The sequence below is a fragment of the Macrobrachium rosenbergii genome, chromosome 23 (assembly GCF_040412425.1).
Source record: "Macrobrachium rosenbergii isolate ZJJX-2024 chromosome 23, ASM4041242v1, whole genome shotgun sequence".
Lineage (NCBI taxonomy): Eukaryota > Metazoa > Arthropoda > Malacostraca > Decapoda > Palaemonidae > Macrobrachium > Macrobrachium rosenbergii.
This window is the reverse complement of record NC_089763.1, coordinates 30,159,510-30,186,566: the sequence shown is the minus strand read 5'-3', so window position 1 is coordinate 30,186,566 and position 27,057 is coordinate 30,159,510. Positions and strand designations below refer to the sequence as shown.

The 27,057-nt window shown below is 37.9% G+C and overlaps 1 protein-coding gene across 1 annotated transcript in view; it reads right to left on the bottom strand.

Annotated features, from left to right (window-relative positions):
* bma (SCY1-like protein bma) overlaps positions 1-27,057 on the bottom strand; it is a 439,254-nt gene that overhangs the window by 345,152 nt on the left and 67,045 nt on the right. The gene's annotated exons all lie outside the window — the stretch shown is intronic.

Sequence of the window (27,057 nt, the reverse complement as noted above, 5' to 3'; positions counted from 1 at the left end):
GAGTTCCAGAGTAGTAGGGAGTAGAAGGGAGTAGCGAGAAGGGGGGAGTAGGAGTTCTTGAGTAGAAGGGAGACAGAAGGGAGTAGCGAGATGGGGAGGAGAGGAGTTCTGAGCAGAGGAGTAGGGAGTAAAGAAGGGGGGATAGGAGTTCTGAGTAGTAGGGGTAGGGAGAAAGGAAGGGGAGGAGTAGGAGCTCTTGAGGAGAAGGGAGTAGAAGGAGTAATGAGAAGGGGGAGTAGTATGAGGAGTGTCTAGACAGGAGAAACGGCAGAGAAAGCCTCGGGGAGATATGGAGTGGGAGGAGTAGAAGGAGTTCCTGAGTAGCAGGGAGTAGGAGAAGGGAGTAGGAGAGGGGAGCAGTAAGTGGAGGAGTATCTAGATAGAGAAAGCCTCGAGATCATGGAGTGGGAGAAGTAGAAGGAGTTCCCGAGTAGGAGGGAGTAGGAGAAGGGAGTACTGAGAAGGGGGAGTAGTAAGTGGAGGAGCATCTAGACCGGAGAAACGGCAGAGAAAGCCTCGAGGGGATCCTGGAGTGGGAGTAGGAGATGGAGTTCCTTTGTGCCTGGGAGGGCAGAAAGGAACCCGCGCGGTTTACATTCGTTCTCTAATTGGATGGTTGTCCGGGACTCGCCTCATTCATTACCCGGATGGATGAGGAACCCAAAGGCAAGCGTCTCGTTTTGGGGAGGGGGGAGAGGGGAGGTTGTGGGGGGAGCTAGAGGGGCTATGCTCCCACACACCCAAACACACCCACAGGCGTACATCTTTAGTAACTCCGTCAATTTAAAATATGTATCTCCTTCCAAAATCCACTGAAACTGCTCCTCTCTCAAGACATTCTAGCCTTACTTGTAGTTATATTTTAGAAGCTGAATTACTATATATATACTGATATATATATATATATATATATGATAATATATTAGATATAATTGATAATCATTTGATAATCCCTGGCTGTGTCTGTCTTGATCTTGATTGGCAAAGTCTGTCTTAATGCTCCTAAGTAACTAGTTCGTATGCTCCTCCTTACTCAGGCTGAATAACTATCTAACTATCTATTTACAGGTGCTTTGAGAAGTAACTGTCTATTACGAGGTACCTCCGACGGGTCCTTATTAAGACTAAATAATCCTTCCTACTACAAGTTTAATTTTTAACTCGATTAAATATAAAAGTTTCAAGTGACAACGCCATTTTGAGGAGTAAAGGTGTCCTTCCGTCCCATAATAAAGCGTTTTAATATATACTTGTCATTAAAATTAAGATGAAATTCGGAAAAAAATGTAAAGTAAAAGAAGTTGGAGATGAGGGTATACATCGCAGAAACTTAAATTCTGCCAACAGTGTGCCTCACAGAACCTGCTGTAGACAGCAGCTCGTAACTGTGCACGCTAACTATATGTCATTGTTGATGTTTTTGTTATTGCCGTCGTTGGTATGATAATTCAGAGGCCTTATGCCACCAAGGGCTCTTGCTCCTTGGAGCATCACCCTAAGTATCAGCGTCAAACGCAACAAAGGCTGTCGTTGTAAGACACGAGGCCTTATGCCACCCCTAGCTCTTGCTCCCTGGAACATCTCGTAAACTACTCTGCGTCAAACCTTACATAGACAACTGTGATATGACAAAGGCCTTATGCCGCCAAGGGTCTTGCTCCTTGCAGCGTCACCCTAAGTTCAGGCGTCAAACGCTACAAAGGCTGGTCAGATAAAGGTTGGTCAGATGAGGGAAACCAACTCATCGGCTATTTAATATTTGACGACAAAGGGATAAATCCTGTTTCTTCTGCATAATTGATGGCACTAAAGAGGATACCACAGCTTGTCCACACCGTCAAGCTTGTACATTCGCCACGCTCAGTGGCCAGGCCTGGTTAATCGACCCTGATCCGGAATTCTGATCTTAGAGAGAGAGAGAGAGAGAGAGAGAGAGAGAGAGAGAGAGAGAGAGAGAGAGAGAGAGAGAGAATGCCAAGTGTTCAAGAAATTCTTATATAGCAAAGCGATTTTTAATGTACCCTTCTCTGTTAATATATATATTTATATATATATGTGTGTATATATACATGTATAACATACATACATACATACATACACACACACATATATATATGTATGTATATATATGTGTATATATGTGTGTGCATATACGTGTGAGCATGTGTGTGAGACTCAGTATGTGTATAGGGACAGAAATTGTCAGACACTGCTGCACTGAGCAGTCATAATCGTAAGTAAAAATAAAAAGAGAAAAAAAACGAAAATTTTCCCATTGCTAAATGCCAGCCAAAATGATTCCGAAGCTTCCGTACCTTTTCTGCTAGTGTAAAAAAAAAAAAAAAAAAAAAAAAAAAGCGTTCTCCATATACACAATTTCTGATTTTTTTTTCTTTTTTTGTGTGTTCCAGATTTTTAATTCCAAAAAGGGCTGAATGCGATGCTTTTGGGGGTTAGAGGATTACGGGGGGAGTTCGAGGGTGAGGAGGGGGAGGAAGCCCCCCACAAAAGGATATGCTTCTGAGAGAAGCAAAAATGGCGCCGCGAAATGAAACCTGGTCATTAATCTCTCAACACTGCCACAAATCTCATCTCTTTTTTTTTTTTCTTTCCTATTTTTTTTCTGTTATTATTTTTTACCGAAATCTTAATGGAGCATTTACCGGCGATGTGTTTCTGAGGTTTACTTTGATTTATGACTGTAAGTAAATGCGAATCTTTTTTTCTTATGCTCTAATTGCCGAGAGAGAACTTTTGTTTTTATTGATAAACAGTTACGAATTTCTCTACCGAATTTCGAAATAGATATGGACTGATTGCAGATTATTTAACGTCACAAATTCTGGGGCATTAAAAGTCTCCTGTTTTCGTGCTTTGGATTATTAAAGGAATGGAATAAAGAATTCTGGCCCGAGGCCAAGCGCTGGGACCTAAACGGTCATTCAGCGCTGAAACGGAAATTGACAGTAGAAAGGTTTGAAAGGTGTAACAGGAGGAAAACCTCAAAGCAGTTGCACTATGAATCAATTGTCAGGAGAGGTTGGGAAGTAAGGGGGCAGAAAGAGAATAAGGACAGAGGTACAGTAAAAGAAATGAAAGGGGTTGCAGCTAAGGATACGAAGGGACGCTGCAAAGACCCTTAAGTAATGCACTGAATAATTCAACTCCTTTCTAAAAAAAAAAAAGAAGAAGCGAAGACTTCACCCTGGGGGCACCGTACGTGACGAAATCCCTCCTTGACGAGATTTGGTGGGTGACATCAAGAGTCGCGCGCGTTTTGACAGTACAACCAACTGAGCATAAACTCCCTTCGTCTGCGATACTGCTCGTACAAGGAGCAAAGAGGATTTGCCTAAGTCCTTTAGGGACAAGATTTCGCGTCTTCTTTTTCATTTCCAGGAATGGAGACTTGTGTCGTTAGCCTTCGCGAGAGAGAGAGAGAGAGAGAGAGAGAGAGAGAGAGAGAGAGAGAGAGAGAGAGAGAGAGAGAGAGAGAGAGAGGTGATTTGTAAGTCCTCAGAAGAGAGAGAGAGAGAAAGAAAGAGCTGTTAGTCAGTCCTCAGAAGAGAGAGAAGAGAGAGAGAGAGTTGTTAAGTCACCAGAGAGAGAGAGAGAGAGAGAGAGGAGAGAAGTCCTTTGAGAAGAGATAAAAGAAAGATTTGTTAGTCCTCAGAAGAGAGTTAGAGAAGAGAGAGAGAGAGAGAGAGAGAGAGAGAGAGAGGGGTTTTGTGGTGGAACAGAAGAGATAAAACAATATCAGTCTTCAAACAAAGGGAGGGAGAGAGAGAGAGAGAGAGTTGACCTTCAAAGATAAAGAGAGAGAGATTTCAGCTGGTGTTAAAAAAACATATTTGTCCTTATAACATGAGACAACGAACAAATGTCAGTACGATATTAAAGGTTTACATATGATTGAGATAATCGCATGGTTTAGAATTTCCTTAGAATGTGGAGAAAAACTATTAATTTAAACTGAGAGAGGGAGCAAACTGGTAGATCATCCACCTCAATCATCAAAGAGAGAGAGAGAGAGAAAAATTTAGAGGTAAAATTTAGCCATTAGTACATATGGAGAGATATTTTAGCTGGCCGTGATTAACGATTAACCTCTAAGATTTTAAAAAAAATTTATCTAATGTTAAATTTAACCATTATCGTGCATATGGCAACGATATAGACTAGGCCACCACCGGGCTGGGATTGAAGTTTCATGGGCCGCTGCTCATAACGGGACCACCGAAAGATAGCTCTGTTTTCAGTGGCCTAGACTAGACGCTGTAGCGGCTGCACAGAAAGCTCGATTGCGCAGAAGTTACTTCGGCGCAATTTTAACTTGATGAGTTTAGTCGAGTCTACCAGATCAAAGAACGAATTTCATTCATCATCTTCTTTGCTTCAAATCAGCAACGACAGGCAGGAGGAAAAAAGGAATAATGGGGTGGGGGAATATAAAACTGTCCCAAGAAAGGAGGCAGGAAGGACCGGGGCGTAAAGTTCGGCAAAGCAGAAGGAGATTAGAGGCCGCAGATATTGCTCCTGTCCCGCCGAGAATGAGAAGAATGCTTCCTCGCGGAGGAATGCGGCCAACGAGAGAATGACATCTTGGGTCGTCGCTTTTTTCTCAGTTTTCTGTGAAAGAAAACTATTGTGCCGGATTTTTCTGTCCGTCCGCACTATTTTCTGTCCGCACTTTTTTCTGCCAGCATTTTTTCTGTCGGCACTTATTTCTGTCCGCACTTTTTCTGTCCGCACTTATTTCTGTCCACACTTTTTTCTGTCCGCACTTTTTTCTGACCGCACTTTTTCTGTCGGCACTTATTTCTGTCCGCACTTTTTCTGTCCGCACTTTTCTGTCCGCACTTTTTTCTGTCCGCACCTTTTCTGTCCTCATTTTTTTTTGTCCGCACTTTTTCTGTCCTCATTTTTTCTGTCCGCATTTTTTTCTGTCCGCCCTCAGATCTTCAAAACTACTGAGGCTAGAGGGCTGCAAATTGGTATGTTAATTATCCACCCTCCAATCATCAAAGATGCCAAATTGCAGCCCTCTAGCCTCGGCAGTTTTGATTTTATTTAAGGTTAAAGCTAGCCACAACCGTGCTTCTGGCAACGATACAGAATAGGCCACCACCGGGCCGTGGCTAACACTTCAAGGACCGCGGCTCGTGCAGCATTATACCGAGATCACCGAAAGATAAATCTATTTATGGTGGCCTTGATTATACGCTTTAAGCTGCTGTACAGAAAACTCGATTGCGCCGAAGAAAGTTCGGCGTATTTTTACTTGTCTTTCAAAAGGAGGGGCGAATCGGGAAGAAAGCGAATAAGGGCAGTTCTTATACTGACGGGGAACTGCATCCCCCTAAAAATCCGGAGGTTGGGCAGACGTGTCCATTTCTTTTTTAATTTAATCTTGTTTAGATAAACTCTCGTGCAAATAAAAACCACACACTTGAAGTAACTATATATATATATATATATATATATATATATATATATATATATATATATATATATATATCGTTTTTGTTGAAATACAGTGAAAATATATCTAATTCAGAAGCTGAGATGCCTACGAATGGTCTCTACTAATTAATTTGTGATTTTATGCAAGAAAAAACTATATATTGGCTTTGCCAATCGATAAACATTTTTAAGCGATCTCAATCCGCAATAAATATATATATAATATATATACTACATATATGATTGGCAAAGCTTAAAAGCTGAGTGTTTACGGATCAACTGCCTAAATCAGAACGCTTTGATGTTGCAAGGAAACCTTAGAAATAGGTCTTATATATTTCACGAGCTTGCACTTATGTGTATATGTGTGTGTGTATGTGTATGTATTTCATCTATTAATAACAACCACCTCGCATTTCCGAGGAAGACTTCGCCTGTCCTTAAGGATTTTCTGTGAATGCGGCGTCGCCGCCGACACCTCCGCCCAAGCAATATCCGCAAAGACGCGTTTGAAAAGATTCCCCACAAAAGAACAAAGAAGGTTCTGCAAGGCGGATGACTTTCTTTCACGAAAGGGGTGATTAATTATCTCCCCGAAAAGTATGGAGACAAGAGACGAACGCAGGTGAGAGACAAAGGAATACGGAAGGTGGAAGAAAGTCGATGACGAGAAAAACGGATAAAATCGATGCGCGAGAATGGACTGAACGCTGAGGTGTCGCGGTACAGAAAAATTGCTTTCGCGAATTGAGAGAGAAAAAAAAATCAATTCAGTGAAAGAACAAGGAAGTTGATGTCTTTTGTGTTAGGTGTCGGGACAAAGAAGCTCAGAAAGCAATGACCTAGTTGGAATGAAATAGCTTGCTTGAAGGCAATGATATAAATATGTATGTATGTGTGTATATATACACACACACACACACACACACACACACACACACATATATATATATATATATATATATATATATATAATATATATATATATATATATATATATATATATATATATATATATAAGAATGTATGGAACATTGTTTTCTTTACAATTCGAAAAAGATTCTAACACTCCTGATCTAAATTCATAAACTGGCAATAATTTGTGAACGTTCCGAATTCATATAATTGCATATTCCCCATCTATTCAAATACTAACATTTCCGCCTGACCTTGACCTCGAAAATATTTATCTAATAAAGAAACAAAACTATACTAACTCTACATACCTTATTTGAGAACTTATATTTCAGAAGAGTATATGGTAGGAACACTTCTTGTAAATAAAAATAAGATCTTGGAACACTGCTTGTAAGTGAAAAGAAAATCCTGGAACACTGCCTGTAAATGAAACGAAAATCTTGGAACATTGCTTGTAAATAAAAGGGAAAATGTTGGAACACTGTTTGTAAATAAAATGGAAAATGTTGGAACATTGCTTGTAAATAGACATGAAAATCTTGGAACACTACTTGTCAACAAAAAGGAAAATGTTGGAACATTGCTTGTAAATGAAAAGAAAATGTTGGAACATTGCTTGTAAATAAAAAGGAAAATGTTGGAACATTGCTTGTAAACAAAAATGACAATCTTGGAACATTGCTTGTAAATAAAAAGGAAAATGTTGGAACATTCCCTGTAAATAAAAATGAAATCTTGGAACATTGCTAGTAAATAAGACGAAAATCTACACACACACACACACAGAGAGAGAGAGAGAGAGAGAGAGATAGGTCGCATCATAAGGGATCTGTGTTCAACCGACGGTAAAATTTGACTCGAGTCTCCTGCGTTTCCCCTGATTTGCTAAAACCAGCCTTAACCTTTAAAGCCCTCGGCCTAAAGGGCAGGTCCTTCACCTCGTTACCCTTTTCCAAAAGACGTTTTTACGCCTCTTAAATTCCGAAGCTCATTTTCCAGCAAGGGGGGGAAAAGTCAAATATTTAATTACCATAAAGATCCCGCTTTCCTTTCGGGCCCTAATACTCTGCCAAATAACTTAGAGGGCGTCATGTCAACCTTCCAAAAATAGGGCGGCTGGAAAGGGGAATATTTATTTTTCAGATCTGTGGAAAATATCCCAACGATATTGGCTGAAGAATTAGTCATTCTGAATCGAATATTTCATGTTTTCGATACCTTCATGGGACAGGGTACGAAGAGGAGGCGAAAAGAGACGATGTGAAGAAAGCCTCGAAGAGCCAATAGGGAAAAAAGAACAACGCACAAACAACGCCGAGGAAAAAGGCTTTCAAGAGACAACGCATAGGAAAAACAACGCGCTAAAAAGGTCGCCATCAACAGAAGAGTTGGGGGAACAACGTCTTACAAAAGAGAAGCTTTCAAGAGACTCCGAGGAGAGACTTGGAAGAGATAGAGCAGAGTATAAGAAAGAGGGCGCGCGAAGACATCGTGAAATACGTAACATTAGGAGATTTTAAAGAGAAATTGTAAATACATATATGAAAAAAGACGCCGAGAGGAAATTTGGAAATGACAGAGGATTAGAAGATTAAGGATCCATGCGAAAGATTCCCCAAAAGAGACTTTGACGAGATCAGAACAAAAAGGGGGTGGGAGTTGGGTAGGGGGTTTAGGGAATTTGCAAACGCCCTCCATCCTCTTGGCCCAGTTCTTCCCCTTTTTGCCTTCCCCCCCCCTCTCCTTTATCAAGGTTCCTTTTGCGAGACCATCCTATTTCAGCGACCGAAATCCCCCCCTCTCCTTACTAATTAGCTTCTGGTGAGATCTACTTTGGGAATTCTGAGAAAATGAAGGAATGATGAAGCTAGCCTTCTCTAGCTCTCTCTCTCTCTCTCTCTCTCTCTCTCTCTCTCTCTCTCTCTCTCTCTCGCGGAAGCCATTTGAGATGATTGTATTCCGCAGGGAACTGTGGGAAGATTGGATAGAGGAAAAAAAGAATTCGCCCAAGAAAGGGGAAGATCTGAATGAAATTATACAGGTAAGGATTGCTAGGGATGGAAAGAGCCGGGAAATGTACCCAAGTTGGCATTCCTGATGTAAATACTGAGATGTAACAAAAAGATTATTTTTGTTTCATGAATAATCAAGCTTTTGTATATAAAGCTGTGTATACAGAAGTATAATCGAACCTTTTTTTATAAAAAGTTGTGTATACAGAAGTATAATCAAACATTTTTATAATAAAAAATAGTTTGTTTATACAGAAGTATAAAATTTTTTTAATTAAAAAGTTGTCTACAGAAGTATAATCACACTTTTTATTCAAAAAAAGTTGTGTATACAGAAGTATAATCAACCCTTTTAAAAAAAAAAATTGTGTCAACATAAGTACAATTAAACTTTTTTTTTAAGTTGTGTATACAGAATTACAATCAAGCTTTTTTATATAAAAAAGTTGTGCATACAGAAGTATAATCGAACTTTTTTTATAAAAAAAAAAAGTTGTGTATACAGGAGCATAATCAAATTTTTTTATTAAAAAAGTTGTGTATACAGAATTATAATGAAGTTTTTTTATAAAAAAAAAAGTTGTGTATACAGAAGTATAATCAAACTTTTTATTCAAAAAAAGTTGTGTATACAAAAGTATAATCAAAGTACCTCAGGGTAAATTAAACCAAAAGATATAAATCCTGATAAAAAAAACTGAATAAATAAAGAGAAACAGGTCCCTATTCATACAATGTGCTTGATTTTCCCCTCTGATACTTTTACATATAAATGTTGCGTGTCTGTGTGATTTCAAGTGCAGGAGTTTACATTATATATATATATATATATATATATATATATATATATATATAATATATATATATATATATATATATATATATATATATATAATCATATATTCTAAATATATATATAAATCTCAATTCAGCTCTACCTCGAAATAATATATTTTCGCTATTGTTACCGAAGGAAATTTTAGTTGATAATAAGTAAGGAAATCTCGTGGGCTCGATAACCAACGAAGGACGGGAACTCAAGGACTACAGGGATGCATTAACCCAATCACACATTGGGTTAATGCGTCCCTAGTCCTGAGTTCCTAAGTTGGAGCTAACCGCGTACTTATTATCAACTAAATTCCCTTCGGTAACATATATGAAAAAATATATTATTTCCGAGGTAGAGTGAATTGAGTTAGCTGCTTTTGTTAATATATGAATTCAGGTGATTGATAAAAGTCATATGATGTGATAAAAATATCATATATATATATATATATATATATATGTATATATATATATATATATATATATATACAGTATATATATATATATATATATATATATATATATATATAGATATATATATATATTATATATGTATAAATAATATATTGCTGGTGACAACTTCTTCTACAGAGAGAAAGCTCTCTCTTGTACAGCAGGAATTAAACAAATACTCATATAGGTAACTGACGATTCTCATTCTAGCAAAAAATAAAAATAAAAAAAAAGTCAAACTTTGCAAAAAAAAAAAAAAAATGCAAAATAAAAGACGCAAAAGAAACTCCAACTCCTACACAGCTTCGCTTAATCAGGAAGAAATAACAGAGCGGTTTCAAAACCTTGAGGCAAAACAGAAACCAACTGGCCTCGTTGAGGAGACTGAGGAATGCGACCACCTACCCCCGGTTTCGAAAAACATGAGGACCAACCATTTGGAATTAGCTTAGTCGCGTATTCCCACAACGAAGATTCCAACCAGCAATTCCAAAGTTCTGGATTCCTATATTAAGAAGAGCTCGGCTCCCGGAAGAGTGGAATCTGGAACGTAGGGTTCTGGATTCCTATATTACGAAAAGCTCGGCTCCCAGAAAAGTGGAATCTGGAACACAAAGTTCTGGATTCCTATATTACGTAAAGCTCGGCTCCCAGAAAAGTGGAATCTGGAACACAAAGTTCTGGATTCCTATATTACGTAAAGCCCGGCTCCCAGAAAAGTGGAATCTGGAACGTAAGTTCTGGATTCCCAGAAAAACTCGGCTCCCAGAAAAGTGGAATCTGGAACCTGATTCTGGATTCCTATATTAAAAAAGCTCGGCTCCCAGAAGAGTGGAGCCTGGAACGTCAAAAGTTCTGGATTCCTATATTACAAAGCTCGGCTCCCAGAAAGAGTGGAATCTGGAGAGAAGTAAGGTTCTGGATTCCTATATTACGAAAAGCTCGGCTCCCAGAAAAGTGGAATCTGGAACGCAATGTTCTGGATTCCTATATTACGAAAAGCTCGGCTCCCAGAAAAGTGGAATCTGGAAAGTAAGGTTCTGGATTCCTATATTACGAAAAGCTCGGCTCCCAGAAAAGTGGAATCTGGAACGCAATGTTCTGGATTCCTATATTACGAAAAGCTCGGCTCCCAGAAAAGTGGAATCTGGAAAAGTTCTGGATTCTATATTACAACTCGGCTCCCAGAAAAGTGGAATCTGGAACGCGAATGTTCTGGATTCTAACAAGTTTGGTTCCCAGCGGGAATCACCCTGCTCGGCTCCCCAGAAAAGTGGAATCTGGAACGCAATGTTCTGGATTCCTATATTCAAAAGTTTGGCTCCCAGAAGAGTGGAATCTGGAAAGTAAGGTTCTGGATTCCTATATTACTGAAAGCTCGGCTCCCAGAAAAGTGGAATCTGAACGCAATGTTTCGGATTCAGTGCTATGAATCTGACATCTGGATTCATAGCAAAGCTCGGCTCCCAGAAAAGTGGAATCTGGAAAGTAAGGTTCTGGTTCTACATACGAAAAAGTGGCTCTATGAAACAAATTTTGAATTAAAGAGCTCGGCTCCCAGAAAAGATGGAATCTTGAACGCAATGTTCTGGATTCTATATTACAGAAGAGTGGAAAACGCGTTCTGGCTCAATGGTCTTCAGAAAGTGAATCTGGAAGTAAGGTTCTGGATTCCATATTACGAAAAAGCTCGGCTCCCAGAAAAGTGGAATCTGAAACGCAATGTTCTGGATTCCTATATTACGAAAAGCTCGGCTCCCAGAAAGTGGAATCTGGAAAGTAAGGTTCTAGATTCCTATATTACGAAAGCTCGGCTCCCAGAAAAGTGGAATCTGGAACAAAGGTTTGACTCTATATAAAAAGCCTGGTTGGAATTGGAAATGGCAAAAGAGTTTGAATTTGGGACCCACTGAGACCTTCAATTTTTACAGATGGAAGGGAAAAGTTGTCGACATATTAGATAAAAAAAAAAAAATCTCAGAAATGCACAAGGGACGACCTAATGGTATTACATGAAGTTTGCAACAGCTGTTATCGGTAAAACTTCAAGAATGGCGCTCTTTAACAATGGGACTGTCAAGAGGCCAACAGATTGTATTCTGACATTTTTGTCTTCCCTAAATATATATATATATATATATATATATATATATATATATATATGTTTATATATATATATATATATATATATACATCTAGTAAATGATGTTGTAGTTTCATTCTTATACGTCAAGTATTTACTGCATAATATTGTCCCATAAGACAATCTGTAAAGTAATATTTTCCCAAGTCTGTTCTTATTAACGCTAACTCATCAACAAGAAAACTATAAATTCTTGATAATATTACTATTATTATTATTATTACTATCCCAGTAGATGAAACCTATTCACATGGAACAAGCACACCAAATAGGCCATTGACTGAAATTCAAGCTTCCAGAATGTTGGTTTCAATCTCTCCACCGCAGACCCCAGCAGCAGCAGTATCAGATACAGTTTTTTTTTATCGTCTGGGGGAGACTCGAACACACGACATCTGAGTGGCATGCCACGACACTAACCACTAAACCAGCTGCCCAGCTATTAGTGAATGAGATTATACTCTTACTAAGTTTTGGGTGTTGAAATATCGTTATACATATTTACATTTACCTCCTGATTTAAAAGCGTTTGTGTCTGAATGAAGACTCCTCAAACGGAAAGATATATATATATATATATATATATATATATATATATATATATATATATATATATATATATATATATATATATATATATATATATATAATAACTATATATATATATATATATATATATATATATATATATATATATATATATATATATATATATATATATATATATATCAACCCGTATAAAAATATTTTTAAACATTTAGATTGAAGAACGACTTTATTTTCAAATCGCCACTAAGATCAAAACTACTTTGAGAAAATATATCTTTAAAAACAAACACCATTTATTTCGAGCCAAACCTTTCTTCTACGAAGGAGACTTTATTTTCAAATCGCCACTAAGATCAAAACTACTTTGAGAAAAATATATCTTTAAAAAACAAACCCCATGTATTTCGGGCCAAACCTTCTTCTACGAAGGAGACATTAAATAGCTCGTGGAATATCACAAAAAACATCGCGGTAACACAGTCTTTAACGAGCAATCCAGGTAGCCACCCACAGGAACTATTGCAGTTACTTCCAGGCGTTCATACGACTGTCGCGGACGAAGGCCACCTTACAAACTTAGCCTGGCAAGTTTGCACGACGCCAGACTTGACCCAAACTTCATTCAGTGGTCTCTGCTGGACCTCTATCTATCTCTGGTCTGCCGGTGGGAGAAGAGTTTCAATCGGGAGGGAGCCATCAGTGGACAGCTACGCCACAAATTCTGACGTAATCGTTCTGAAGTCATTCCATCATTGTAGATTTTTTTTTATCTATAATGCCTATGGTGCAGTAATGTGACAATGAAATGGTCATATATTCCTGAGATTACAACTCTCTTGTAAGAACCTAGGAACAAAATTGTTTTCAGTCTTATAAGGGCCTGGAAACAAAATTATTTTCAGTCTTGTAAGGGCCTGGGAACAGAATTGTTTTCAGTTGTGTAAGGACCTGGGAACAAAATTGTTTTACGCCAGTCAAGCATCACAATCATTTTTTAAGCCGATCATATAAAATCATGATCGTAAGTCATGTAAAAATGATCTATGAATTTTTAAACACCCGAAACTCTCCTTTTACATCTCTTTCCAACAAAGGCGTAAGACCAGATTTTCATTCTATAAGGCAACTAATGAATTAAAATTGAAACTTACTTAATAACTCTGCCCTTACCTAATCCACTTCCGTCATAGGAAAACTCACAAACAATAAGATTTCTTGATTAACACCTTTCATGGCTACCGTATATTCTAAGCGTCTTAAAATTTGTACACACACACATATGCACACACGCAAGCGTAGGAAACACCCAGGAGTTCGTAGTCATTTGGAATAAGAACAAGTAAAAAACGCGCCGAAGTTTCTTCGGCGCAATCGGCCTGTACAGCGTATAATCAAGGCCACAAAAAATGAATCTATCTTTCAGTGATCTCGGTGTAATGCTGTATGAGCCGCGGCCCATGAAACTTTAACCACGGCCCGGTGGTGGACTGGCCTATATCGTTGACAGACGCACAATTATGGCTAACTTTAACCTTAAATAAAATCAAAACTACTGAGGCTAGAGGGCTGCAAATTGGTATGTTTGATGATTGGAGGGTGGATGATCAACATACCAATTTGCAGTCCTCTAGCCTTAATAGTTTTTAAGATCTGAAGGCAGACAGAAAAGGCGTGGACAGAAAAAAGTGCGGACGGACAGACAAAGCCGACACAATAGATTTTCTTTTACAGAAAACTAAAAAAAACTGGGAGGCAAATACAGCATCTATACACAGACAAAAAAATACAAGAACTCCATACTCTAGAAAATGTTAGGTGGATGAGAAGCCATCTAGATTCTAGAAGAAGATGAAGGCATGAAAGCAAGAAATCCCATATCCCACTGACAGAAGGAAAAAAAGCAAGGTTCTAGATTCTTGAGGTGAATGAATTTTTTTTATATAGGAGGTGATACTTATACAGTCTCCAAATCTCAAAGCACGAAAGGAGTATGTGTAAAATTCCAAATTCTATTAGCAGAAGCATAAAAAAGGACACTTGATTAAATGTAATTACGTCAATCAATTTGAGTGGTATATATAATTAGCTTGGGTACAAGAAAAAGATTATCTCTTCGTCTTGAAAGTCTAAATAACAGCTAGGAAAAAAATAATCTCTGGGTCTTCCAAGTCTAAATAATAGCTAGAAAAAAAATTATCTGTGGGTCTTCAAAGTCTAAATAACAGCTAGTCTAAATAACAGCTAGAAAAAAAATAAGCTGTGGGTCTTCAAAGTCTAAATAACAGCTAGGAAAAATTGATCTCTGGGTCTTCAAAGTCTAAATAACAGCTAGAAAAAAATGATCTGTGGGTCTTCAAAGTCTAAATAACAGCTACAAAAAAATTATCTCTGGGTCTTCAAAGTCTAAATAACAGCTAGAAAAAAAAATGATCTGTGGGTCTTCAAAGCCTAAATAACAGCTAGAAAAAAAAATCAGTCTCAAACTAAATAAAAAAAATGATCTGTGGTCTTCCAAAGTCTAAATAACAGCTAGAAAAAAAATGATCTGTGGGTCTTCAAAGCCTAAATAACAGCTAGAAAAAAAAACTATCTGTGAGTCTTCAAAGTCTAAATAACAGCTAAAAAAATTATCTGTGGGTCTTCAAAGTCTAAATAACAGCTAGAAAAAAAAGATCTCTGGGTCTTCAAAGTCTAAATAACATCTAGAAAAGAATTATCTCTGAGTCTTCAAAGTCTAAATAACAGCTAGAAAAAAATTATCTCTGGGTCTTCAAAGTCTAAATAACAGCTAGAACAAAAATTATCTGTAAGTCTTCAGTCTAAATGAGAGCTAAAAAAATCTGTGTCTCTTCAAAGTCTAAATAACAGCTAGAAAAAAAATAATCCCAAGGTCTTTCGAGTCTAAACTCAGCTAGAACGACGTCTGAGTATAAATAGACCTGTTGCACGCCCCTTCAACAACCCAGTTCACCGGCCGACTGCGATCTATAAATAGGACATACGCCCGTAAATTTAGGAAATGCTTAAACTCGCCTGACGCAGCAACGGTCTAACCTTTGAATTCAACCTACCTGAAGCATTCCCATCGGCTTTTAATCATCCTAAGAGATTTTAATACCCAACCTCAAAGGGATTTCGGAGAGATTAAAATCCAAAGAGAGAGACGTGCAATCAAAACTTTTCTAATCTGAACTCCTTTAAACTTCTTTTTTTATTTTTTTTTATTTTTTTGGTGGGTCCTGTGTCTTATTCTTTTTCATTCCAAGGGTGATAAGAAATTCATTTCTTTTGTCATAGTCTGATGCGTTTGACTTGATCCTTTCATGTATGTGTGTGGTTATGTAGGTGTTGGAGAAAATTCTGATATTACTCTAAAGAAAAATGGGGAAAAAATGAAAGTTCAGACTCTTTGCCAATATTTGGCGTATTTATATAACTTCTTGTACGTAGGTGTTGGAGAAAATTCTGATATTCATCTAAAGAAAAATGCGAAAAAAATGAAAGTTTAGACTCTACCAATATCTGACCTATTTGTATAACTCCTTTTATGTAGGTGTTGGAGAAAATTCTGATATTACTCCGAAGAAAAATGCGGAAAAAATGACATTTCAGACTCTTCCAATACTTGACGTATTTATACAACTCCTTTCAATATAATATTATGTGGGCACATTTGTGATTAAGGCGAATTTCAGGACGTTCCACAGAGATTCAGAAATGAAAGCGAAAACTGTGATTCTTTCATCTCTGTCTGATGCACTTGACTAAATTCTTTCCTTTTTCATATGTGCGTGGGAATGCTCTTGCCTCGGAAAAAGGGGTAAAATTTTGGCATGCAGCCAAAATCCTTTTATGCGTTTGTGGGCATTTTAATGCTGGAGATCCTTCCATGGCGAGTCTAAAACGAGTCAAAAAATATATTCTGACTATTTTACTTCTGTCTCCTATTGTTTGGTGTCTATCAAGAGGCATCTGGGTAAATGATAACTCTGACTATTTTATTTTTATTCCCTCTAGTCCTGAAAAATAATAATAATAATAATAATAATAATAATAATAATAACAATAATAAATAGTGGCGGACATCACAACGAGAGTCACCGGTGTCTATCTAGAGGCATCTGGAGTGAATGATAACTTCCCCAGCCCCTGAAATCCTAGAACAATTGTTCAACATGAATAGAAGCTTTGCTTTCCTTTACATAATAATCCCCGCAGAAGCGGCCTAAATCCAACGGCAAAGCATGAGGTGGGCCTCCCCTGGTGGAAGGAAGGACGGTAGTCGAAAATCCACTGAATTTCAAATACAAACTGCTGAATACGGAAAGCATAGGCCCTTTTGGGAGAGAGAGAGAGAGAGAGAGAGAGAGAGTGGAGAGAGGAGGAGAGTTCTATAACATTGTCATAAGAGAGAGAGGAAGGGGAGGTGCACGTGGTTCTAACACTGTCAGAGAGAGAGAGAGAGAGAGAGAGAAGAGAAAGGAAGTGTACGTGGTATTATAACATTATCAGAGAGAGAGAGAGAGAGAGAGGGAATGGGGGAATGTGTGAGTATTATAAACATTGTCAGAGAGGAGAGAGAAAGAGAGAGAGAAAGGGGAGTGTAAGTAGTTCTATAACACTGTCAGAGAGAGAGAGAGAGAGAGAGAGAGAGAGAGAGAGAGAGATAAAAGCTTCCACGGACCGGCCAGCAGCAAATTGGGGAGAGAAACTTGCCGAGATCGATTGAGTGTTGCTATCTATTAAATCGATAGACGGTTAAAATCCTGTACCCCCACCCCCATTCCTCTCCCTTATACCCCCTCCCCCATGCCCTTTCCCCAGCTCAAAATGCCCTCGGAGTGACTGGGCGACGACAGCCTTGCCTTCAATGCTTAGTTTCCAGAGGCCGTTCGATATTCCCCTCCTAAAAATAAGTCTACGACGACTCGGCTGAGACGTTGGTTCCCCGCCAGGCTTAATCTTCGCCACCCACTAGAGGAAGTAATCAAGGCTCCATTTGGAAAGACTATTTTCGCCTGCATCACAATCGCTCAATTCATCTCTCTCTCTCTCTCTCTCTCTCTCTCTCTCTCTCTCAAAGACCATATCAGCTTCATTGCTAGTTTGTTTTTGCATGCCCATGATGAAATAAGTTCCAACCTCTCTCTCCTCTCTCTCTCTCTCTCTCTCTCTCTCTCTCTCTCTCCTCTCTCTCTCTCACAGACACATGTCGGCTTCATTGCCAGTTTATTTTGTATGTCCATGATGAGAAATACGTTTCCAGCCTCTCTCTCTCTCTCTCTCTCTCTCTCTCTCTCTCTCTCTCTCTCTCTCTCTAAAAAATCTAAAATTAATATATATATATATATATATATATATATATATATATATATATATATATATATATATATATATATATATAAATATATAAATATATATATATATATATATATATATATATTTATATATATATATATATATATATATATGTGTGTGTGTGTGCGTACATATATATTCCTTTAACAACAACAGACCAGCTATCACAATTTATCATCCAGTGATAAACTGTGATAAAAAAAAAAAATCATAAGAAAACTACCTGTATATGAACACCATGAAAAACCTCTACCCAAAACAATTATGTACACTTCAAGTAGAGTGGAGGTGGTTTAAGCATCAAATGACTGACTATTCACTAAAGATAAATTAACAAAAAAAGAAAAATTAAAACCATAAGAAATCCGAAGCGAACGCGTGAACCGAATCTTATCAATTCCTGCGTACACATTCAATTTCTCCGGGGCTGTCAATCAATCAGCTGATTCATCCACTCATTCCCCGAAACAAACCCGAGCATCGGCATAAATCTATGGACTCGGGTTATCCAGAATTAATTCCTTTCATTTATTCTCCCTTTTCTCATCCCGAGACCCATCTCATTCAATAACGAATCCCTTCCTGCCAGTGATTACTTATTCCGATTTTTGTTTGCACGAAGCACGGAGCGAGGAAAATGCTGTTTATTGGGAGGGTGTCTTCTGCCTGCTCCGCCTGCTCTCTCTCTCTCTCTCTCTCTCTCTCTCTCTCTCTCTCTCTCTCTCTCTCTCTCTCTCTCTCTCTCTCTCTCTCGTTCTTGTGGGTGTGCTTGTGTGCTCGGAATTGAGAGCGCTTGTGCAATCTCAGTTGAAAGCATTTGTTTACGTGTAAAAATGGCATGAAAATATGGCGAACGTGGCACTGACCTGATTCTCATTGGTGACTTCAAACACACACACACACACATATATACAGTATCTATATATAAGTGTGTGTATGTATATGTATACATCTATATATATACATATATATTATATATATATACATATATATAAGTATACTGTATATATGTATATCGGATCATTAATTTATGAAACTGAAAAAATTTAAAAAATATATAAAAAACCGAATTCCATCTAAATCGAACCAGTTCTGAACTAAAAACCAAAAATAAGTTCCAATAAGAACCAGGAAATACAATCAATATAAAAAATTTTGAATTAAAACCTTTGTGGCGTAAATTATTCATCCATAATAAGATATTGACACAAGAGTAAGAAGATTCTCTCTCTCTCTCTCTCTCTCTCTCTCTCTCTCTCTCTCTCTCTCTCTCTCTCTCTCTCTTTCGATTCTATAACACTGCCTCTTTCTACTGTATCAGAACAAAATGCTGTCGTCACATTTCAAAGGGACAATTTATTTTTCGAAAGCATTGTTACACGTTCAAATGCTCATTCATTGTATTTTATTGTCCGTGTCCAACCAAAGCGCAATTTCGCTCGTAAAATAATAATGGAGACTGGAAAAAAGTTCTCTCCTTTGTCCTGCAACTTCCACTAATGACACAATGCTGGGAGCTTTCCATTCATTTATTTCACTTTCATATTTTCTCTCTCTCTCAAGTTCCATATTCGGTAGTTTCATTCATGAATCTTTGGATGTGATTCAGCACAATCATATCACTTTGTTGTCCGGCTGATTTGTTTTCACGTTTTTATTTTTCGATGATACGAACGGAAGGCTAAGTTGTCTTCTTCCTTATACCTATGGAAATGTGGACAAATATGTTAAAGGTGTGTCTTTTTCTAGTTCTTTTAACAGCTAAGGCAAAACGTTTCGTCTTCCTTGGTACATGAAGAGGTATATATTTTAAAGTAATTAAAAAAAGAGAATGCATACACCATATACTAGAAGGCAAGCACCAGGAAAGTAAAACTATTAGACAGGCAAGTACCAGGCAAGTAAAACTATTAGACAGGCAAGTACCAGGCAAGTAAAACTATTAGACAGGCAAGTACCAGGCAAGTAAAACTATTAGACAGGCAAGTACCAGGCAAGTAAAACTATTAGACCGGCAAGTACCAGGCAAGTAAAACTATTAGACAGGCAAGTACCAAGGCAGAGGTACCCAAGAGAACAGGCAAGGAGGGTACCAGGGCAAGTAAAACTATTAGACAGGCAAAATTACCAGGCAAGTATATTAAGAACGGGCAAGCAACCAAGGCCAAGTAACCAGACAAGGCAAAACCCATTAGGACCGGCAAATTACCAGGCAAGTAGAACCATTAGACGGGCAAATTACCGGGCAAATTGGGCTATTGAGCAGGCAAGTACCAGGCAAATTAGAGGTACAGGCAAATGGAAACTATTGGCAGAGTACCGCAGGTATAACTATTAGGGAAGTAACGGGCAGAAGTAACAGGCAAAGTAAAACTATTGGACCGGAAATTACCAGGCCAAGTGAACTATGAGACGGAGGCAAGTACCGGGCAAGTAAGCTATTAGACGAATGGAGTACCAGGCAAGTAGAACTATTAGACAGGCAAGTACCAAGCAAGTAAAACTATTAGACAGAAGTAACGCAGGCAAGTAAAACTATTGACCCGGCAAATTACCGGGCAAGTGGGAACTATTAGACGAGGCAAAGTACCAGGCCAAGTATAGCTATTAACGGGCCAAGTACCAGCAGAGTAGAACTATTAGACAGGCAGAGTACCACCAAGTAAAACTTTGGACCACTACCTACCTAAGTATACAGCACATACATACATATTTATTTTGTTATTGTGTGTGGTAAGGTATGTAATAGTGTATAATATCATTTTCCATTTAGATTTCTTGTACTTTTGCATACGATTTCCACTGAAATCCATTGAAAATCTAAACAGGAAATGGTACTATGGATTGCTTCTTTCCAACGCCTAGCATCGGACCAGTACATAAGAGGGAAATCCATTTAGCGCTTGGGGTATTTTACACTATAATTTAGGATATACTCTATAGTCTATAAAAGTCTGTCTCTCTCTCTCAAACGCCAAGGCAGTCCTCTCGGCGTTCTCTCTCTCTATCTATCTCTCTCTCTCTCTCTCTCTCTCTCTCTCTCTCTCTCTCTCTCTCTCTCTCTCTGAAACACCAAAACGGTCCTTTTAACCTAACTAATCTAACCCCTCTCTCTCTCTCTCTCTCTCTCTCTCTCTCTCTCTCTCTCTCTGAAACACCAAAACAGTCCTCTCTCTCTCTCCTCTCTCTCTCTCTCTCTCTCTCTCTCTCTCTCTCTCTCTCTCTCTCTCAAACCTTAAAACAGTCCTTTCAGCGCTCTCTCTCTCTCTCTTTTCTCTCTCTCTCTCTCTGAACACCAAAACAGTCCTTTCAGCGCTCTCTCTCTCTCTCTCTCTCTCTCTCTCTCTCTCTCTCTCTCTCTCTCTCTCTCTCTCTGAAACACCAAAACAGTCCTGTCCTTCCAGCTATGAAACAAAATCAAAAACAAAACTTTCTCCCCACTGCTGCGCCGAAATTAAATCTGGATCACAAAACGCACCACCCTTTTAATTTCATCTACAAGCTGTCCCAGTTTAAATCACGAGGAGTGACCTCAAAAACACATTTCTCCCCTGTTCGTGATTTAGAGTCGTTCCCCCTCGAACCCATTGACTCTCCTCGCCATTTCAATGAAAACGGTAAACAGCCCTGCCCATCGACGAGGTGGGATTTTTATGTATGTAAAGTTCGGACAAACAGGTTTGCAGGGGGTGGGCGGCTGTTTCACGTCTCCCCTACCCTCCCAATCTCCTACCTACCCCGCCCCCACCCGGGGCGGACAAACACAAACAAGAAAGATCCATTCGGATTTTATTATTATAGATACGGCGTTTTCCAGGGACGCGGGTATTCTGCAATCATAGCCTCGTGATTGTATAGGTAAATTGTATGTGTAATTTACGTTCCAGCACTTTGATGCGTTATTGACTGAAGACTTGTTGCTTGCCACTGTCAATGTGTGCAATCCATATTTGCACATGCACATAGGTTGTTCATATCTGTAATCACGAATGCATGAACAGTAAAACGAAAGTATTTTCTCATACGAGGTCTTTCCAGTAAAATGATAGTACCTCATTTGAAGGCTTTCTAGTAAAACGAAAGTATCTTAATAGATATTCTTCCTGTAAAAAGAAAGCATATCATTTGAATTCTTTCCAATAAAACATAAGTAACATATTTTAGGTCTTTCAGGTAAAACAAAAGTAACACAGACGAATAGTGCGGTCATTCCTGTAAAGCGAAAGTATCTCATTCTAAGACTTTTTCAGTAACACGAAAGCATCTATTTTGAAGTCTTTCCTGAAAAACGAAAAGTATTTTTCTCATTCGCAAAGATTCTTTCTAAGACTTTTTAAAACAAGCATCTGTTTTGACGTCTTTCCTGAAAAACGAAAGTATCTCATTCGAAGACTCTTTCAGTAAAACGAAAGTATCTATTTTTGAAGTCTTTCCTGTGAAACGAAAGTATCTCATTCGAAGACTCTTTCAGTAAAACGAAAGCATCTATTTTTGAAGTCTTTCCTGTGAAACGAAAGTATCTCATTCGAAAACTCTTTCAATAAAACGAAAGCATCTATTTTGAAGTCTTTCCAGCAAAACGAAAATATATCATTCGAAGACTCTTTCAGTAAGACGAAAGCATCTATTTTGAAGTCTTTCCTGTAAAACGAAAGTATCTCATTCGAAGACTCTTTCAGTAAAACGAAAGCATCTATTTTGAAGTCTTTCCTGTAAAACGAAAAAATTTCATTCGAAGACTGTTTCATTTAAACGAAAGCATCTATTTTGAAGTCTTTCCTGTAAAACGACAATATCTCATTCGAAGACTCTTTCAGCATCTAAAACGAAAGCATCTATTTTTGAAGTCTTTCCTGTAAAACGACAATATCTCATTCGAAGACTCTTTCAGTAAAACGAAAGCATCTATTTTTGAAGTCTTTCCTGTAAAACGAAAGTATCTCATTCGAAGATTCTTTCAGTAAAACGAAAGCATCTATTTCCAAGTCTTTCCTGTAAAACGAAAATATCTCATTCGAAGACACTTTCAGTAAAACGAAAGCATCTATTTTTGAAGTCTTTCCTGTAAAACCAAAGTATCTATTTTGAAGTCTTTCCTGTAAAACTAAATAACCTCATTCGAAGACTTTCCACCCAAACGAAAACATCTCATTCGAGGTCTTTCCAGCATAAAAAGGAAGGTATTTCAATCGACGTCTTTCCTGTCAACATTCCGTCTCTGCACTCGCCAGCAGCAACGCCTGACTGAACCGACGTGGCCCAAACACCTCGACTAATGCATCTTTAATCACGCCCGAGCTCTTAAAACTGGAATGTTTTATCATGAAAATCTAATTAAATGCGGCGCCAACTCGCGGAATTAAGATACTTTTTGTCAACATTATACAATGTCAGCCGGTGGCCCCGAGCCTGCTAATCTCCACGCTATTAAAAATTCAATTAGGATCATTGACAATTAGCAACTCTCTCTTCTTCTTTTATTTTTTTTTTTTTTTTTTAGGTGGGCCAAACAATTTCTGGCTCGATTTTGGCGGGTATATCGCTCCATTATCGATGCAGGCCGTAAATGCTAATCAGTTTTGGTGGAAAGGATACGAGATCCGCATATGATGCCCGCATTAGTGGTTGTAAGCAGAGACGGACAGACAAACTTAAAAAAAGACAAAGTGCAACAGAAATACAGGAATTCTCTCTCTCTCTCTCTCTCTCTCTCTCTCTCTCTCTCTCTCTCTCTCTCACACACACACACACACACACACACACACACATATATATATATATATATATATATATATATATATATATATGTATATATATATATATATATATATATATATATATATATATATATATATATACTGTATATATAATGTGTGTGTTTGTGTGTTTGTATCTTCTGAATATTTGTACTGATTCTGATACACTTACTAACAAGCATACCATATATTTTTCTTAACGTGGGCATAAAGAAGAATAATTCAAAGTGAAATATTTCTAAAAACATATGTGAACGACTATAATCAAGTATTCAAACACCTATATGTGACAATGTTTATTAAGATATAAACTCAAACAAACACACCCGTGATAATGATTGATACAAAAAAATATAAAAGAATCCTCCGTCAATATCACAGGACAGAGTAAATACAGGGGCTCCTACGCATTTCCAATTCAAAAATGAATAAATGTGCGATCGAGGTGCTTAACAGAATTGACTTGGTAAACAATGCCAGCATTAGAGTCTCTTCAGTGATAAATCGGTGCCTGACATTATCAAGCTGTTTATGGCGTTAATAATCATGAATCATTTTCCAGATTTTCAAAAATGACCTCGTTCGCAGCAAAAAGAAAGAACTTTGTGCAGTAACCACTTCAGAATTCGGTGTTAGAGAAATGTTTATCTTTCCTTTCCCAGGAAACCTGATTTAGCATTTGTGTAACCACCACAAGCTAAGGGTATGTGAAATATATCTGATATATATAATTAAGGACAGATGACAATTTAAAACAAGTAATTAATCATGAATATAGTTCTTCTTGTTCAATGTTGCTAAATCTGCTCTCTTTTTTTAATTTTAACTACTACATACACCCTGAAATTCTACTTAATTTACATCTTGGTTCCGGGATTTCATAGCTCCTTCTCTTCATGAAGATTTCTCATTAAAAATATAAAGAATTCCACATATTTTTAAAATCACTGTTATTATTATTCTTATTTAATTTCCTTATCTTGGTTTTTATTTGCACTGAAATGTAATGAACTATTGTCAGTTTGTTAAAACTACATGAACGGAACCATTAAAAATGAAAAAAAAAAAAAAATGCATTGTATCAAACGCATAACATATCATGAACACTAAAATAAAATTATATCTCAGACATAAAATGCGAATAAAATTAAAGATAAATCCTAAAGCCTTTTAATTTTGCTTACATTCTTTACGCAAACTCCTAAAGGCCAGTGGACCAACTCACAAAAAAAAAAAAAGCGTGACTGAGAAATGGACGTGTTTGTCGCTTAATTAAAACTCATAAAACTTTTGTAATTAGGTCCAGCCATTAATTTTGCTGGTAAGAATTAGTGTTCGAGCTTTGCTTTATTTGGTCAGGAATTTCTTATGAGGTTTTTCGTAAGCATACATACATACACACATACGTACGTACATACATACGTACGTACGTATATACATACATACAAGTAAAACAAAAGGCGAAATAACTAAAGAGAGAGAGAGAGAGAGAGAGAGAGAGAGAGAGAGCACCAGAGGAGATGTTCTGATTATGGGGAGAGAGAGAGAGAGAGAGAAACAGCAGAGATGTTCTGATTATGGGGAGAGAGAGAGAGAGAACACCAGAGATGTTCTGATTATGGAGAGACAGAGTGAGAGAGAGAGAGAGAAAGAGAGAACACCAGAGATGTTCTGATCATGGAGAGAGAGAGAGAGAGAGAGAGAGAGCACCAGAGGAGATTTCTGATTATGGAGAGAGAGAGAGAGAGAGAGAGAGAGAGAGAGAGAGAGAGAGAGAGAGAGAGAATGAATACACAGAGCCAGTAAAAACGTTATAAAGGTACCAGTGGACTTAACAGAGAAAATTAATGAATAAAGTTTCAAACGGTTTGAAAACTGAGATGAAAAGATTAATTTATTGTAAAAGGCAGACGGCGCTTTTGATCGGGCAAACCAGGCGAATTTCATTTCAGAGCTTTTAAGAATGCACATTTTTTTTACGAAGATTAACTGGTGGATTAAATAAGGATTATAATTGAAAATTAACGGCGATTGTCGACGGAAATCAAATTATTAAAAATTCTTACATAAAAACTATGATATGGGAAAGTTATGTCCGGAAGAGGAATCAACCAAGAGAAAATAAATATTACAATCAAAGAACAGCCTAATTAATATAAAAACAATAACCTCAGTGTATGTGCTTAATGAGTTGTGAAATTATAAATAATGCAAAAGCTATATTGACTCCCTTGCCAAGAACATAGACCAGTATGGTGGAAAGTAACAAAAAAAAAAATAAGCAAATACTCAAGAAAATGAACAATAAACTGATGGTCATGCCTTTGCAAAGGACAAAGATTCCTCTGCAAAGGACAGAGATCTTTTATCACTTCCTCTGAAAAGGACTGAGAACTTTTGCTATTTCCTCTGCAAATGACAGAGATCACGTACTGATGCCTCTGCATAAGGCACAAATCACCTACTGATTCTTCTGCAAAAGACAGAGAACTTTTACTGCTACCTCTGCCAACAACAGAGATCACCTGCTGATTCCTCTGCAAAAGACAGAGATCACCCACAGATTTCTCCACAATAGACAGAGATCACCCACTGATTTCTCTGCAAAAGACAGAGATCACCCACTGATTTCTCCACAATAGACAGAAATCACCAGCTGATTCCTCTGCAACAGACAGAGATCACCCACTAATTGTCTGCAAAAGACAGAGATCACCCACTGATTTCTCTGCAAAAGACAGAGATCACCCACTGATTTCTCTGCAAAGTTTGCAAATGAAAGAGATTTTCTACAAACAGCTCTGCGAAGGACAGAAAACTCATTGATTCCTCAAAAAAAGGCACATAACACTTAGTGATTCTTCTGCAAGGAGCAAAGGACACTTACTGATTGCCCTGTAAGAGACAGGGATTTTCTACCAATTCAGTTTGCAGTGGACAGAGATCAGCTAAAGACTCCTAAAATAACAACAGGGATAAGCTACTGATCCCTAAAATAATGACACAGATCAGCTACTGATCCATAAAACAACGACAGAGATAAGCTACTGATCCCTACAATAACGACACAGATAAGCTACTGAACCCTAAAATAACGACACAGATCAGCTACTGATCCCCAAAAGAACGACAGAGATCAGTTACTCAATCCTAAAAGAACGGCAGAGATCAGTTACTCAATTCTAAAAGAACGACAGAGATCAGTTACTCAATCCTAAAAGAACGGCAGAGATCAGTTACTCAGTTCAAAAAGAACGACAGAGATCAGTTACCCAGTCCTAAGAGAACGACAAGGATAAGCTACTGAGCCCTAAAAGAACGACAGAGATCAGTTGCTCAGTCCTAAAAGAACGACGGAGATCAGTTATTCAGTCCTAAAAGAACGACGGATATCAGTTACTCAGTCTAAAGAACGGCAGAGATCAGTTACTCAATTCTAAAAGAACGACAGAGATCAGTTACCCAGTCCTAAAGAACGACAAGGATAAGCTACTGAGCCCTAAAAGAACGACGGAGATCAGTTGCTCAGTCCTAAAAGAACGACGGAGATCAGTTATTCAGTCCTAAAAGAACG